The sequence below is a fragment of the Sus scrofa genome, chromosome 5, assembly GCF_054392235.1.
Source record: "Sus scrofa isolate SSC_HxYL_T2T_F1_AM1 chromosome 5, Sscrofa_HxYL_maternal_Yorkshire_Landrace_v2.0, whole genome shotgun sequence".
NCBI lineage: Eukaryota > Metazoa > Chordata > Mammalia > Artiodactyla > Suidae > Sus > Sus scrofa.
This window is the reverse complement of record NC_139387.1, coordinates 93,339,193-93,357,003: the sequence shown is the minus strand read 5'-3', so window position 1 is coordinate 93,357,003 and position 17,811 is coordinate 93,339,193. Positions and strand designations below refer to the sequence as shown.

The 17,811-nt window shown below is 48.0% G+C and overlaps 1 long non-coding RNA gene across 2 annotated transcripts in view; it reads left to right on the top strand.

The window, feature by feature from the left end:
* The window catches only part of LOC100514051 (uncharacterized), a 167,642-nt gene that overhangs the window by 145,490 nt on the left and 4,341 nt on the right, over positions 1-17,811 (top strand). For both annotated transcript variants that reach the window (XR_014804313.1, XR_014804308.1), the window contains exons 15-16: positions 15,924-16,019; positions 16,871-17,198. This is a non-coding gene — a long non-coding RNA (uncharacterized LOC100514051). The remainder of the gene's footprint in view (positions 1-15,923; positions 16,020-16,870; positions 17,199-17,811) is intronic.

The following is a 17,811-nucleotide window of genomic DNA, read 5'->3' as shown; positions in this document are numbered from 1 at the left end:
GCTCCGCTGCATATACTTTGGCTGCATGATTTGTGGCTTTAATGTGTTGTCTCCGAAAACCAACTCAGTATCATGTTAGAAACAGGATGGTGCCAGCTCGGGGTTGGTTCTGCGATCCCATTGCTAGCCACCCACCGCAGTGAATTCTTTCCTCATTGATGCATTTTTTAATTGGTGTTTGCACCTCTTCTGCATCCCATTAAGGAAACACTTAATGTATTCATAAATGTTAACTAATGGCTCTAAATTCAGGCCTCAAGCCCTAACACCATCAGCGACAAAGTCTTTGGTCCAGTTTCTCAGAGTGGGCTCTTGCCTCGGGATTGATGGCTGCAGGAGGGAGAGGAACGGAGGCGGCCCCAGACGAAGAGATGCAGGCTCTGCAGTGGCAACTGATTTCCTTTTTCAAATGAGGCTGAATTCCGTCTCCGTTGCCTTTGGCCCTCTCTGCCGTCCCTTTAAATGTCACATCTGCCTGCATCACTCAGAATGTTTTTGCATAGGTCAAGATGCCTCTCCAGCTCGGCTGAGGAGAGATGGAGTCTTGGGCACTGAGGATTCGTCATCTTTATGGATGTTGAATGTGCTCAGTGTTCGAAAGAAAAGCCACAGAGCAAGGCCTTTAGAGAAGGGTCTGTGCCATCCCCTAATCCCGGGAATTTTGTCCCAGGAAATACGTTGAATGCCATCCTGGGGCTCCTTCAGTGGCATCAGAGAAGGGCGACTACTAACTGCTTGGTAAAACCCACTTGCTAATGGTTGTGTGGCTGCCGTGTGGTTATTATCTTCTTATGACTCCTGGGTTAAGTGTCCATCGGGTACGAGCATCCAGGGCTGATGGAAAATCAGTCTAGATTATTGCAGGGGAGGTCGAGCAGCCTTCATGCCTCTTGGCCACCAGCTGATTATTGCAGAACCCAGGCAAAGCTCCACATGCAGCATGTGTGGTTTCCATAGGAAAGTTATCCTTGAATCTTTTTCTACTCCCCCCCCACACACCCCGAAACTTGTAATTGGTGTGTCGTGTTTAAATGGTAGTTTAAGTTTTGTTTGCCATTAACTCTCCGGGATGTCTATTTGGAACAGAAATAGCAAGAATAGGAGGCGAGTGTTTTGCCTAGAGAATTAATCTAAGAACCCAAACAGAATCCTTTCCGGAGGCAAGAAAATTGACAGAAAATGATGGGTGAGACACGGCTTGCTGTCAGAGTCATCGTCTTTAGCTGTGGGAAGGGGGGATGGAGGGCGAGCATGATCCCCATTAAGTGAAACAGGTATCACGGAGAAGGCGTTTCTGGGAGCACATTTTCATGGAGATGCCTCATCAGCTGCCACGTCTCTCGGCAGCTCAGCGAAGATGGTTCCGCAAATGGCCATTGCGGCCTGGATTTCATCGCTTCACATTCGCACCTTGCAGCTTTTAAGGGCCATTAGAACCTAAGTACTGCCCCATCGGAAGCCCGATCTAAAAGGGGTTGTTGCTGGCAGCCAGGGAGCCCCTGGAATCTCAGCCTTCGAGCGTTCTTAATAGGTAAATACCTTTGCTTATGAGAGAGAATGATGATCTGGAAACGCTGATGCCCTCAAACGCTGACGGCATCCACACGCACTTGGAAATTTGACACTGATGCCCACCGCCGCCTTGTGAGAGCGTCATTACCCCGCGGGGGCCGGGGGGGGGGGGGGGCTGGAATATCAGAGACCTCGCCTTTTGAAAATTTTGCCTAATGTGAGGCATTAAAATTAAAGGTGGTGTGTCCTGTGCAGCTCTTACCTCGCTATTCCCAGGTTCACAGCGAGATATTATTTCCCTTGAAAATGCTTTCTGTCCCTGCCAGTTACCGAATGCAATCAGATAGCTTTGCGTGGGCTGGCATACCAATTAGAGGCCTTGTCTGGGTGAGACGCAAGTGTGATGTCTCCCCTGCTAAACTCAATAGCACATCTGCACGTAAACAAGAGAGAGAGAAAGGAGAAAGCCCGACCGACTCCCACAAAAACCTAGAGACGGTTTCTGTTCTTAAAATTCCGTGTGTACGGAGCCTCAAAGTGGGAGGCAAAATAGCCACACAGCGTGGCGAATAAAAGAAGATTAATGAGGGAAAGAATCTGACAAAAATATTTAAGTAGAATGCAACCGCCTGGCCCTATTACCTTGTATTATTATACATCTTGTCATTAACCAAATCTGTAGCTAAACGGTAGGCATTTGTCTTCATTATGTAGTAAAACATATAACGAGCAGGTTCCCAACAACGCAGAACCGTCCTGAAATTATCACAAACCTGGAGAATGGTAAATATTTCCATTTCGAGTCCATGGGCTCTGGCAGCTGGAGCTCAGGCCTGCTTTGAGCAAAGAAGCAAGAGGGCACCTCCTCTGTTTAGAACGGGGAGTGGTTGCATCAAACCGAGTTGTCGCAGGCTGTAGAATTCCACAAAAACGGCATCCAGGGGCCCAGAGGCCGGGCTCTGCTGTAAAGTCACCGTGAGACCTTTTGGGATCGTAGTTTCCTTATCTGTCAGACATGACGGATCTGTATCATCTCCAAGGTCCCCTCTGGTGCTAATATTCTGTGTTCAAGAAAATGATGTGAATTGTTCATTCTTGTTGGGGGTCTCGTTTAACTGATAGGCAGGAAGCCATTCATTCATTCACTTGTTCATTCACTAAACATTTATTGAATGTTAATAGAATGCCAGCTGCTACTTCAAGTACGAATGGTCCAGAGATGGAATTTCTGCCCCTAAGCTATTTCTGTGGTTTCTAGTTCTAACGGCACATTCCATCAACCGGAGAAATATTTGCAAACCCCAACGCCTGGGCCCGAGCCCCAGAGATTCTAATTAAATCGGTGTGTAATAGAGGTCCATTCTAAAACATGGTCTGGCCTGAGACACGCCTTATCTCGAGGAAGATGCAGGATTACAACACATCACACTGTCGCGTTAAGTGTGTGTCTCTGAGAAACCCCTTCCACTCAAGGTGAGAAGTTGTGTAGGCAGTGACATCTGAGGTCCCTTGTGGAAGATGAGCGAGAGAAAAGCTGGTGGACAGGTGCTGGGATTCGGGGTGGGCTGCCCCAAATATACCATGATGGCACACTGATGATTCTGAACCAAAGGGACTTCAGACACAGCCAGCGCCAAAGGGACCCTCTGACCCTCCTCTCTGTCTCTCTGAAAGCAGAAAATAAACCTCTCATGGGAAAGGGGCCCTCCCAGCCTCTGGAAATAGAAGGACGTCCTAATTGCCAGAGATAGGAAATTTAGGCCGAGAAGTCTGTGTAAACAAGCCTGTTCTTTCTTTCTTTTTTTTTTTAAGGGCCGCACCTGCAGCATATGGAGGTTCCCAGGGTTGGGGTCCAATCGAGCAGCAGCTGCCGGCCTCCACCACGGCCACAGCAACTCAGAATCTGAGCCGCATCTGCGACCTACACCACAGCTCACGGCAATGCGGGATCCTTAATCCACTGAGCGCGGCCAGGGATCGAACCCACAACCTCATGGTTCCTAATTGGATTCGTTTCCGCTGCGTCACGACAGGAATTCCAAGCCTTTTATTTCTTAATTTACTATCCTGAGTCCAGACTCAACAAATTCTTCCTCATTGAGCACCCTAAAGCTAAGTTTCTTTGTCCTGTCTGTTCCTCACAAATGTATTATTTCTTTGTCTAAAACTATAAAAACTGATTGCTTGGGCCACTTCTTAGGTCTCATGTCTAGGAGATCGCCATGCACAAGAATTAAAACTTGATTCCTGGAGTTCCCGTCGTGGCGCAGTGGTTAACGAATCCGACTAAGAACCATGAGGTTGCGGGTTCGGTCCCTGGCCTTGCTCAGTGGGTTACCGATCCGGCGTTGCCGTGAGCTGTGGTGTAGGTTGCAGACGCGGCTCGGATCCCGCGTTGCTGTGGCTCTGGCGTAGGCCGGTGGCTACAGCTCCAATTCAACCCCTGGCCTAGGAACCTCCATATGCCGCAGGAGTGGCCCAAGAAATAGCAACAACAACAACAAAAAAAAAAGACCAAAAAAAAAAAAACTTGATTCTTTCTTTCCTGCTAGTCCATGAGTCGTGTGTATTAGTCCAGCCACAAGAACTCAACGGAGGTTGAGGGGGGATTTTCTCTCCCCAACAGAGGGAAAGCAGATGTACTCCTGGAAGAGAGTTTTGGGGGCATCAGACAGCCCAGCGGTGTCTGGAATCTCAGAAAGTTCAGTATGGCCAGAGCCCAGGGGAAGGGCTCACCAGATGAGGTTTAGGAATGAGGTCCTTTGGGAGTTCCCTGGTGGCTCAGTAGGTTAGGGATCTGGCATTGTTACTGCCAAGGTTCCATTCCTGGCCTGGGAGCTTCTACATGTCATGGGTGGGGCCAAAAGGGATAAAGCACTTTGGTGGAAACTGCTAGTGGTTCCCCAATAACCCTTACTTAGTTTTAAGGGGAGCCCGTAACTACCCAGTTAGCGACCACCTTCCCAGCGCTCTGGCAACCAGTTATGGCCACAGATCTAAGTTCTGGCCAATAGGAATGTGACTAGAAATGATGGGACCAACCTCTGGTTTTAACATCCTCGGGTAAAACATCTCCTTGCCTTCACGTCCTCTTTCTCCCTGCCCGTGAGTTGAAACACAAAAATTGTGCCGCAGCCATGCTGGTCAACAGCATCCGAGGGAATGAAAGATAACAGATCAGAAGAAATCCCTTCTCTAAATGATACTCGGATCATCCACTAGCTTCCACGGATACCCCAAGGGAGAAAGAAAGCTTTCCCTTTTGCTGGAGTGACTGTTTGATATCTCACACAGCAGTGTAAACTCTCCTCTAATTAATACACCACTGGAAGGTTACTTTCTGGCAAAGACAAAGAGATCACTGCTTCTGGAGGGGTGGCTTTTATAAACAGCAGCTTTCATGAAGTTCTCTTGTAGAAAGTACAACATGGGGCCTTTCTCAAAATCCCAGAAAAGAAAGACATCGTCTGAATGACAATTTTCTGCTAATGACCCCCTTGCTCTCAATGCAGTTTTAGTGTATCTGACATGGGCTGGAGTGTCTAAATATCTCAAGATGATAGGTAAACGTGCTCATTCGGTGACTACGTCTGTCATGGTTTAAGGCAGGCCCACGTGGTGTAATTCCAAAGATCTGTATTCTTAGAGTGGGCCTGGAATCGGCCTGTCATTCAACATTCTGGAATATGATTTTAGCGTGCCCTACTCAGCCTTCAGGGTGGTACAAGCCCTCCGACACTTCATTGGGGTTTGATTGAGAATATTTGTGGGAGCGATTTCCAGGGGACACTTAGGTGACCTGCCTCAGGAGGCTGCGGAGCTGGCTGCAATCTCAGGTCCCGAGGGGAAGGAATCACCAGTGGAAACATCGGGAAAATAGGTCTTCGTGACAGATCATCAATCAGAAGCTCTGACCAGACCTGGCAATGGAAGTGGCCTCGGTCGTCCTCCGAGAGCGGAGGCGTTCACCTCGTCTGAATGCCTGAGACCGCCCCCCGCCTTGACTCTAGGTCATTCACTGACATGTGTGCAGACACTGGGCAACCGGGGGCCGTGGGTCCAGTGTGTTGTGAGGTCTGTCTTCCCAACAGATGGGCTGAGTTCTCTCACTCGGTCTCGCCCCTAAGACTGCATCAGGGCCAAGGGCCCTCTCCCTCCCACCTCTCAGGCTCCTATTCTCAGTCTCTCTTGCTGCTGTGTTGGTTCCCAGTCCTAAAATCTTTCATGGGAACCCCTAAAATCTTTCATCGGGTGGCTCCAAGCTCTTCCACCCTCCCCGGGGCCTCTCCACTCTAAGGTCATGCTGTAGCCACAGACCCTTCAGGAGCACAGGTGCGACCGTGCTGCTGGCCTGCTCCAGCCCTCCCGCGCCTTCCCTGTGCCCAGCTGCTTCTTATCGGACCAGGTCTGCCAACGTCCTACAGCTCCCTTGGTCTCCCTCCTCATCTTCCTTCTCTAGATGGGCAGACGCCTGGCTTCGCCTGCTTTTGTGAGTGGGTGACATGATTTTCTTTGCAAGAGATGAGGGAGGCATTCCGTCCCTCAGGGCGTCTCTGAGCCCAGAGTTCCTGCTCTGCTTCCGTTCGCCTTGCCTCTTGGGGAGCAGCATTTCTGCCCAGTGGATGCTGCCAAAAAGTCCAACAGCTGTCTTCATACATGTAGGTAGCTTCACCATCCGTGGTGCTTGTGCTCTCAGGGTAAGAAATCAGATGGGCTGTGGATGGTTTGTATGATGCACCCAGCCTGTGGCAGGAGAGGCTATTTATTTTTTTTTAATTTGAGGTATAGTTGATTTACAATTGTGTAAGTTTCAGGTATACAGCAAAGTGATTCCATTATGCATATGTGTGTATCTATATTCTTTTCTCTCATAGGTTATTACCAAATATTGAGTAAACAGATGCTCCTTTCACATGTAGTATGATTCTAGAAGCATAAATAAGCCTCTTCCCAACACACACACATCTGATTCCTAAGAATCAAAACATTATTTAGAACACCTCGGACAGCAATAGAGAACAAGAGAGTATTAAATGGGGTGACGCAGTGTCAAAAAAAGAAGCTGGGAGCAAATGCTTTTGAAAGGGAGTTTAAGAAACCAACTTGGAAACTTTGAATATTTAGTTTTGTCAAGAGCTGACCGGGACCCAGGCCAGAGTCGTTTGGATTTAGGTGGCCTGTGTATCAGGGGTTGCAGAGATGCCGAACATTTGTAACAGCCTATGTGAAATCCCTCTAAGGAGTTGGCATTCTTGATCACTCGTCCACTTTCTCCGAATCGCTTGAGAAATGAGGAAGCAAGATATTGAAATGCAAAGAGCATGACGCTGTAAACAAGAAAAATTGGCTTTCGGTCCCAGCTTTCCCATGTACTAGCTGGGTGCCCGCAGATAAGTAGCTTAACTTCCCTGAGCCTCCGTTCACATAATGGCAAACACGGGAACACAAACACCTACGTACCAGCCTATCGTGAGTCTCAACGAGATAAGGACGTTCAATTGTCGGTATTGAAGCAGCACACAGAGGTGATCAATAGATGCTTTATCTCATCTCTTCTAAGCATGAATCTCCTCCCCGTCAAAAGGTGGAAGGACTGTTTGCCTTGTTTCTCACAGGGCTCTCAGGACCTGTCATTGGATAATGTGCATTGAAAGACCGTGGCGCCTTATATCCTTCTGCGTGATGTACGTTACCATTGTTGCTTTGTTCATTATTCCCGTGATTCCTTACAATGATTATTTGTGAGGATCTGAAACTTAACATTCTGTTTTTGAACGGTTAATGATCCTTAGTCGAAGAAATGCAGATCCCTGGTTCAAAGGCAAAGGCAGGTCACTCCTGGCAGCTGCCTAACAGTATCAGAGAGAAGGGAGAAAAGCAGTGACAGAGAAAGGCCTGGCAGTGCCCTGGGAGGCAGCATGGGTGGAGACCTAGTGAGGATGTGGTCTGTGCTGCACAGTCTCTGGCTCTCGGATGGTAGGAGAAAGCTCAGAGCTGCTTTGCTGAAACAGGGTGTTGGTGAGGTCACGATACGGTGTCAGTCTTACATGACGGGAACCACAGTCTACTGAACTTCTACCCCACCTCAAAACGCAGCTCAAGCACCCACTGTCTTACGTGGGTTTGGCTTCTTCTCCTCTGTGCTCTTATGACACCCCGTAATTCCCTCTGCGCATGCAGCTACCATACTGCCTTACGCTCTACCTGTCAACCCAGCCAGCCAGCCAGCCATCGTTCGATAAATAGCTATTGCATGTCTCTCACGGACTGGGCACTGTGCTAAGTACAGAAGTTATCCAGGTGGTTCATTCACCTGTTTCTTCCACTAGACTGAGTGAGAGTCCTGTGACTTTTTTTTTTTTTTTTTTTTTTTGTCTTTTTGCCATTTTCTGGGCCACTCCCGCGGCATATTGGAGGTTCCCAGGCTTGGGGTCGAATCAGAGCTGTAGCCACCAGCCTACACCACAGCCACAGCAATGCAGGATCCGAGCCACATCTGCAACCTACACCACAGCTCACGGCAACACCGGATCCTTCACCCACAGAGCAAGGCCAGGGATGGAACCCGCAACCTCATGGTTCCTAGTCGGATTTGTTAACCACTGCGCCACGACGGGAACTCCCCTGTGACCCTTTTTAATTCTTGCCTATATCCTTGAGGCCTGGCCCAGGGCCGGGTACATGATAGACACTCAGGAGTCGGTATAGCGTGGTGACTAAGAGCATGCCAAGTCCTGTATTAGTTGCTTAAGCCTTGAGCCTCATTCTCCTCACCTGTTACACTAAACCTACCCCTATGTTTACTCTGGGGATAAAAATAAGATACATAAAGCACTTGGAAAGGTACCTGGGATGGAGTTAGCGCTATATAAATAATCAATCACTCCGACTTACGCTCTCAGGCGGAAGAGCCAGCCTGTCACCATGGATGAGGGGCTCAGGCTTCCTTTCCCCTCCTCTTCTCATCCGTCCCCTCCTGCCCCTGTGACCACACACACATACGGAAGCATCTCCTGGGATAAAGAATTTGCTAAGATCTCTGACAGGCCTCCCCAGTTCCAGATGTCCTCTGTCCAATTTTTAGCAACTTTGTCCCTCTTTCTGTTCGCACATCAAGGAGCGTCCCAAGGGGCCAAACCCACAGCCGAGCACAGAACACTCTAGAAGCAACGCGGGAACTGTCTGACCACGAACCATGCCCTTTTCCCCGGGATCAATGTTCCCTTCTCATAACCGCTGATCAAATTAAGACGACAACGTGAGCAAAGGCAGAGAGGGCAGAAGGGAAAGCTTAGGGTGCAGAGAATTCTTCTCCCCATCCCCTGCCCCGCCACCAGCTAACCACACGGGGCTAAAATAAAATTAAAGGGAAAGAGAAAGAAAGGGGCCAAACTGATTAGGTGCTGGTATGCAGTTTAGAAAATCAGTTTAACAGAAGTTAAAAAAAAAAAAAAAAGTGCTGTGGAGGTTCCTGCAATTGGATTTTAAAAGTCATCTCTTGTGCTCAAACCTTCTTTGTCACTCTGCTGCCTCTGTCCCTCTGTCCTGCCTCCACGTCATCCCAGTGTGGGGCCAGTTGTCTCTGAACCGTGTTCCCCATCTCCGTGGCCAGTCACTGTGACGCTCCGCTAGGGACCGTCACCAGGAAGAATATTAATAAAAACACGGGTACGGCGTCAGTGAAACCTGGGCTCATTTCTAGATCCGTGCCCTCTGAGTTCTGTGGCTCTGAGCAAGTTTGCAAACTTCTCCGAGCGTGTTTCCCATCTGTAAAATGGGTATAACAGCCCCTCCTTCACAAGGCAGCTGTGGAGATTGCACAGGCTTTGTCCATTGCTCGGCATACAATAGGTGGTCACAGTTGAGCGTTCCTTTCCCTTTGACTCCCGAAGATGCTACTTTTGTTTTTGTTTTGATTCCCATTAACAGTGTAGCTCTTTCAGCTGTGCTCAGTTATTTGCTCCCAAATGGGTTTCAGATTTCTTTTTTTTTTTTTTCCCCGGAATACAGGCTTTGATAGAGGAGAGAGTGGGCAGGCGGAATGGGATGGATACAGAGTAACCATGGAATCGGGGGGGGGGGGGGGAAGACAAGTCTGGACTATGGAAGGAAGGATTACAGAATCACGAGACCAGGAGCCCAAGGCCACCACGTCTCCTTTTAAAATTTCTCAATCCTGCCCTTTCCTCCCTTCCTCTTTTCCTCTCTTCCTCCCTCCCTCCCTTTTCTCCCTCCCTTCTTTTTTTTTTCTGATCCTTTTAAATATTGATGTTCCAGATCACAGCGGCCATATCATACAAGGACGTGAGGAATTTTAAAAAGTGATCTGTCGCCTAAATACAAGATTAAAAGTGTCCTGGCATTACGGGATTTTGCAGCTGTGGGTAGAACCATGACTTAAAGCCTCGGCTATTCTTCTGCTTCTTGTCTCTTTGGGCAACTTTCACATGCCAGAAGGAGAAACATGCGCGTGCGCACACACATACACACACACTTACACACACGTGCATGCAAACAATGTATGACTATTTATTAAACTCTTACTATATACCCTGCATATACTATATACTAAGCAGCTCGTGCACATTATAACTTAATTCTCAAAACCCACGTATAAATTAGGTTTATTTCAATTAAGATTTTAGAAATCCAATTCAAACAATCCAGTATACAAAGGAGAATTTGTTGACTTTTAGAACCAACGAGTCTAGAGCTACAGCAGGATCCAGGGACTTAATTGTCTTTCTCCGTCTCCTGTCTCTGACTGTCTCCATCAGGGTCATGCTTGGACAGGCTTCACCAAGGCTTCCTGCAGCTTCAGGTCTAATTTCCACCAAGGCTTCCAGCAGTTTTGGGTCTAATTTCCACCGGCTCAGTTACTCCAGTGCCCAGAGATCATTTCCCCTCATAATTCCCTAAAATATCTTCAGTGACAGTCTCATGGGCCCAGCCCGTGTCACATGCATGACCTTGAAACAGCTCCATGGCCAGTGGTTGCACAGGGGTCTGAAAGTCCAAGGACACCTCCCGCGTCCTCTCTCAAGAGCCGGAGGCAGGGTCACCCTGTGAAGCCACGTGCCTTAAGGGTGGAATGTGTGCTCCTCCAAAGATAACTGAGGTCCCGTCACCGAGAGGGTAGAAATGGTGGAATAAGAGAGGTGCCCTGGAATATTCCAGAAAGTGACTATTACTGTCCTTGTTCTACAAATAAAGAGATTGTGGGTTAAAGAGATGAGTGACCTCCGGCGAATGGCGGAGCCAGGACCTGAGCTGACATCTGCCACCACTTTCAGGGCTCCTCTCATCCAGGGCTCTGGTCCAAAACCGGAGGTTGATTCTGAGTGAAGCAGGCAAGTGTTAGATGGTTCCTCGATGGAGAAAACTCATTTTTGTTTGTTTTAAAATCAATATCAAATGAATGTTCTTTCCCAGTTCACTCTGTTCAATCCATCTCACTCTCCTTCTTCCTCCTGGACAGTGAATGCTTCTTCCTACCTCCACTTCTTCCCAAGCAGAGCCTCCACGTAAATCAGTTATTTTTTTCTTTTTTCTTTTCAGGGTCGCACCCTCAGCACATGGAAATTCCTGGCCTAGGGGTCGATTTAGAGCTGTAGCTGTCGGTCTACACCACAGTCCTGGCAACACAGGATCCAAGCCATGTCTGTGATCTACACCAGAGCTCACAGCAATGCCAGCTCCTTAACCCACTGAGTGAGGCTAGGAACCGAACCCGCACCCTCATGGATACTAGTCAGGTTCTTAACCTGCTTAGTCACAATATGAACTCCTAAATAAATTCTCATTAGTAAATTTGGGGGCATATTTAATCTGCTTCCAGCTTAAAAAAAAAAAAGGAAAGAAAAGCAAGAATTTCTCAGCAGTGTCAGCCTCATCAAACTGAAAAGTGTGGAAATCTTAGTGTGGCAGCCAGGGGTCCAAAGTGGGGATGGATTTTTTTTTTTTAATTTATTTCTACATTTGTGTTAAGGTCAGTGTATTCATTTCACAGTAGGGAAGGATGAATTTTGACATTTTTATAAGGGTGATTGATTGGTTTGTGTCCATTTGTGAGACTCGACATGGCAAGAGGCCATGGCTAATGGAAGAGAAAGAAAAAAGAAAAAGAAAAAAAACCAAACAACTACTTTTGTCAGAAGTCTGCCTGTCACCGTTTTGGAAGCTGCCCAGAAATGTTGAACGTGGACACAGATCTGAGCAGAAGATAGAAAAGTGTTCAACACACATTAATTAAAGTGCAAAGGGAAGGTGACTGACAAATATTTAATTTGAAATATGCATCCCAGCTGCCCTGAGCAAGACTTACCCATCTCCCTGCAGCCCCCTGCTTTTTGCTGACCAAGCCTCTGTGTTGGTCCCACAGAGGAGTGACCACCCCACCAAAGGGCCCTTCTTCCTGGAAGCCTCTTGCCCACACTTCATGTCTCCATTGGAGGTTCAGTTTATGGGGACCTTGGAGCATAGGAAGCTTCCCGAGCCCCAGACTAACGCCAGCATCTCGCCTAACCTTTGACCTCCACATGATTAGAATCAGAGTAGCTCCTCCCTCAATCATTGTCCTCTTGGCTAGATCCTGACTTTGACGAGTTGGTGAGACCAAAGAGCACACGCATCTGTCCCTCGTTGTAGCTCATGTGCCAAGCATAGGGCAGAACATTGATAGCAGGTGTTACCAGCGTTGGTTAAATGAATGAATGATTGGCCCTTAAGCCATTTCAGTTGCTGCCTTTTGCACTGTAGCAAAGAGCTATGCTCTCATTTTGGAGAGACATGCCCCAGCTAATTTTACTCAACCACCCTCCTGAACCGTGGATATTAGTCCCTTGGAGTTCCCGTCGTGGCACAGTGGTTAACGAATCTGACTAGGAACCAGGAGGTTGCAGGTTCGATCCCTGGCCTTGCTTAGTGGGTTAAGAATCTGGCGTTGCTGTGGCTGTGGTGTAGGCCGGCAGCAGCGACAGCTCCAATTAGACCCCTGGCCTGGGAACGTCCATATGCCATGGGAGTGGCCCTAGAAAAGGCAAAAAGACAAAAAAAAAAAGTAGCCCCTTATGAAATAGATGTAAGTTTTGGACAGCCCACAGAACCACGAGTAAAGTGTTGCAGGAGTGCTTCTTGGCTGGTTAGGGCATTGCTCAGGAATACGCAGAAGCAATGAGGTTAGCCTGGCATGTTGTCATATTTCTGCTCTGAACACCCAACTCCTTTCCTTCTCACCAAGAATGAGAGCGAGCTTCATCTAAATTATAATGTTTATAGCTGATGGATAGGGAGTCATAAACATTTAACTGGAAAGCATTTCTCTGTAAAAACACAACTCTTCCTTGGTGACGTCACATTTTTCTGTGATGACCTCACCTCCTGTTTAACCACACTGACGCTTCCATGTTGACTCCAGACCTGTTTATTCCCGTGAGTTCTTGCACTTTTGGCTTTGTGTTAGAGCGTGTGAAGTCAGAGATCTCTGTGTGGACGTCAGGGTTGGTCCCTCCAGAGCCCTCAAGCTGAGCTTTCTAATGGTGATGGCCGGGGTTTGAGCAGTCCATGATGCCTTGCTAGTCCCATGGGGCCTGGAGGTGAAAGTCCTGTGGTTCGGTTGACACCCCTGCCCCCACCACAGACAGTCCCTGGAATAGTAAGTTACATTGTTCAGGGATTCCCTGGGGTCAATAATACCCAGAAGGGTAACCTCAATTTTCTCGTTTGGGGTTCAGCTTGCATGCTCTCATACAGGGTTGGATATTTACTCATGGATATTCCCAGTCTGTCTGTCCCCTTTCCACTCTCTCCCTCCCCTCAAAAATTCCAGTGTTAGGGTCAGATTTTTTTCCTCCTCTGTTCTAAAAATTCCCAGGGTGGTTCTTTGGTTTCTGTGTTGCAGAATCTGAAGGGAGGGTAGAGTAGGAAATGTCTAATCTAGGAGTTCCCATCATGGCTCAGTGGTTAGCAAATCTGACTAATATCCGTGAGGACGTGGGTTCCATACCTGGCCTCGCTCAGTGGGTTAAGAATCCGGCATTGCTGTGAGCTGTGGTGTAGGTCGCAGATGCAGCTCAGATCCCATGTCACTGTGGCTGTGGTGTAGGCTGGCGGCTGCAGCTCCGATTCCATCCCTAGCCTGGGAACCTCCATAGGCCAAGGGAGTGGCCCTAAAAAGACAAAAGAAAAGAAAAAATCTAATCCAGGAAGTGGTTTTGCAGTAAAATGGGCCTGATCAAAGTGCAGGCCTCAGGGCCACCCGGTGAGTTGAAGGGGCAGGAGGAGTAGGATGCACAGAGAGCCCATTCCTGCCTTCACACCTGCCACACAGTGTGGATCGCAGGTGCAAGGAGAGTGAAATGGCATGAGGAGGAAATGAGTTAGAATTCCCAGATGGCACAGGCTGTTAGAAAAGTGGGTGATGACTAAGGTTGCTGATAGCCGTTTCCGTGAATTATCTGCAGCCGTCTGCTCTAGCATTTTCAAGAGGCTTGAGGATGATTGGAAATTCTACCACCTTCCTCTGCTTAGAGCTCTGCAAGTAGGTCAGGCCCAAACAAGCAGACGGGCCAGAGCCCTTCTGCAACTTTCCACACGTCGCCAAAATAAACGGGCTTCCTCTATGCCTGGTTTCAGGCCCCTTCGTAAGGCTCCTTCCCCTTGATTTTAATACCCTCTGATCCAAGTCCCTCATCCCATCCCTTCCCATTTGAACTTGACGTTCACGTCTAGACTAAGCTGACTATGGAATCCACCACTGGGGGTGAATGGCCCTCTGGGAAGCTTCTCTTACTTTCCCTTGTGGTAGAAGGCTTATCACCCAGGATCAGACGGCTGCTGACTGGCCAAGGGATCCGTAGCTGACTCTGCCCTCAGAGCAGAGTTGAAAAAGTTTCACTCCGCCATCCAGAAGCATCACCTAGAACGAAGTGCGTCTCCAGGGCACAACACACCTGGGCCTTTTCCTAACTTTGCCCTTTTCAAAATTCGAAGGATAGCTAATCACATACACATTTTCCAAAAATTTAGCCAGCCCCACTCCTGTGTTCTTCAATAGCACAGCTCTTCCTCCTTCTCCAAACCCGATTTATTCCTTCGTGTTTCACCTGTAAACTTGGAGTCTGCCATTCTGCCTTCTTCCCAGAAGCTCTGCGTCAGGCAGAGGGGCAGAACCAACCAGCGGAGAAGCTACTCTTTCCCAGGCTCAGCAACTAGCACCGTATTAACACACAATAGGTGCCCAATACGTATTTATTGAATGAATGGTTCTGCTTCAGAGACCCCTGGAACTGGGTTCTCACAGTATGGGCAGGAGGGTGGGTTAAGTTATCGAATCAACCTACTTAAAAATTGCTCAGCTGTCTCACATGGGGTTTCATGTATTCGAACAACAGGATCTGCCCAGGCTTCAGGACAACATCCAGGGCCATGGTCTGGTCTTTATACCTCTTTCAGATGGATAACGAACTTGAGTTTGGTTAAGAGGTTGGTTCCAATCTGGTTCCAATTTGGTCCCAATCGGTTCTATTCCATTTTACTTGTGTGAGTTTAGGGAGGTGGTTCAACCTCCCAGGCTTTCATCTAGCCCATCTGAAAAGTGGGGATAATAACGGCTTCCTCCTCGAGTTATAATGAGAATAAAATGAGATAAGAAAGCCTGGCACGTGTTGAATATTCAATAAATGGTCCCTGCTGGTATTGATTGATTCACTGAAGAGTCTGCTCTGGAAAAGTCAAAGTTTTGGATTCACTTGAAAGAGAAACAAAAATCCATTTTTATTTTTATCACAAGACGGTTGCTCCAGCCTCCCTCTGCAACTTACCTATCCTTCATTGCAAAAGTCTCGCTGTTGGAAAATTTAGGCTCACCTTACCTAGGCAGGGGCTAATTCCCTCCATAGAAAATAATTTCTCAAAATTCTGGGCAGAATAACTCCTCACATGCTTGGTGGTCATTCGTCGACATGAAGCTCCACATGGTAAATTTTTCATTTGCGCTAACACGTTCGTTGTTTTCCCAGGTATAAGGGAAATAGCTCCATGGCCACGCGCCCTGCATCCTGGGCCATTGCCCGTGGAGGAAAACTATCACTAATTAGCACCTTTGTGCGAGCCTGTGGAAGGGCTGGTTTTTTGGTTTTGTTTTTTTTCCTCCTCCCACTTTCATCCCTTTGGCAAACATCCCTGGAAAGCTAGTCATAAATGCTAATGAAATCGCCATTTCTGTTGGACGATGCAATCCCAGAACATTAGAAAGCTCAAAAACTCCCTTTTCTGTGTAGTACATTGTTGTGTATGTTAATATGCCTTTGAGACTGGCTTTTTTAAATATATACTTTAGTATCTATTTAAAGAGCATTTGTCCAAAAGTAAAGCACAGCCTATCCCGCTTCCCCCTTCTGCAGCATCGGCAGGGAAAGCGCATCCTGACCCCGGCGTGGGAAGAGTACGTCACCTTTATCGTTCGAGCTTCAGGGTGATCTGGTCATGAGAACTACATAAACACCTAGGTGGGTGGTTACCAACCGTCACTCTTTCGAGAGGGATGAAAATATGGGTCCCAGGAGTTCCCCTGGTGGCTCAGGGGTAACGAACCCAAATCGTATCCATGAGGATGCGGGTTCGATCCCTGTCTTCACTCAGAGAATTAAGGATCCCGCCCTGCCGTGAGCTGTGGTGTAGGTCGCAGATGCGGCTTGGATCCCACTTTGCTGTGGCGGTGTTTGAGGCCGGCAGCTGCAGTTCCAGTTAGACTCCTAGCCTGGGACCTGAACTTCCATATAACATGGGTGCATCCCTAAAAAGACAAATGCATATATACATTCATATATACATATATGAATCCCTACAAGAATATGATATAGCTGTTTCAAGAGATGCGCTTTCTTAGAGCTCTGGCTTTCGTAGGATGCAGCACCTATCAAACCCCGAAAACTGAACAGCGGGAGCAATCAGAGTCAGAGCCGCAACATTTTGCCTTTCACCGAAGCTTCTCGATAAGCAAGTCCATCTGCTTTCTGATCCTGGCAAAAACGTCAGGGTGTCAGGCCTACGGTCTACACACGCGTGCTTAGATTCCACGTGAGGCCACGTGGAGGAGAAGCCAGCCAGGTGCCCTAGTTAGTGGGTGACGTGCACCCTGGCTGAGCACCCTCTGGAGAGGGGGGTGGTCTTGGTTGTTTCTCCATCATTTCCCATTCCGGCTCGCCGGTCCGTTTTCAGCACCCTGTCCTTCTTTCCCCCACGCAGCCCTACCCCTCACTTTATCTGCGATTTCACACTGGTGTCTGAGGCTTCGCTATAGAGTTTTGGGTCTTGACAGTGTTTCCCATCACAGTGTGAGAATTTTCTATTTTCCCAGGCCCTAGAGATCAGCTCTGTCTTTTGTGAGAAGGAGGCTTTCAAAAGACAGCTCAAGTGGATAAGAGCAGCGGCCGGCTCGCCAAGGAGGAGGCCGCGCATGAGCTGCCAAGCGCGGCATTAGCCCTGCTCCGGCTCAGCGCTGGAAGAGCTTGCTCTGAGGGGGTTGGCTTAAGCCTACAGAAATACAAAGACTTTTCAACTGTACCTGTCCCCGGATGGGCCGGAGTTATCATTCAGAGAGCACAGGAGGACCCAGCCAGGAGGAACACCAGCAAAACTTATTTTAATTGGGCAGCAGAGGCCCGCAGCCCAGCGGCTTTCACAAGGTCAGAAATACACAGCCCTGACTTTCCTGGCCCTCTGTTATTTCCTTGGTTTATTTCTATTTTCTTTTTAAGATTTTTTTTTATTACTGTTGATTTACAATGTTCTGTTGATTTCCGCTGTCCAGCCAAGTGACCCAGTTATTCATATACATAAATACACACACACACACACACACGTTCTTTTTCTCACCTTCTCCTCCATCATGTTCCATCCCAAGTGACTAGATATAGAGTTCCCTGTGCTGTACAGCAGGATCTCATTGCTTATCCACTCCACATGCAATAGTCTGCATCTACGAACCCCCAACTCCCAGTCCACCCCGCTCCCTCCCCGCCCCCCTTGGCAACCACAGGTCTGTTCTCCAAGTCCACGAGTTCGTTTCTGGTCTGTAGACAGGGTCATTTGTGCCATATACTAGATTCCAGAGATAAGCGATGTCATGTGGTGTTTGTATTTACATTTTCAATAACACCATCAGTGGTAACTTGAACCCTTTTCTCTTTGAGTCCACGATGCCAGGAGCAGATTTCTGAGCAAGAGCTTTTACATTTCAGACAAGAAGATTGCTGTCCAGGTTCAGCAAAGAGAATGTTGTCATGCGTGTAATACAAG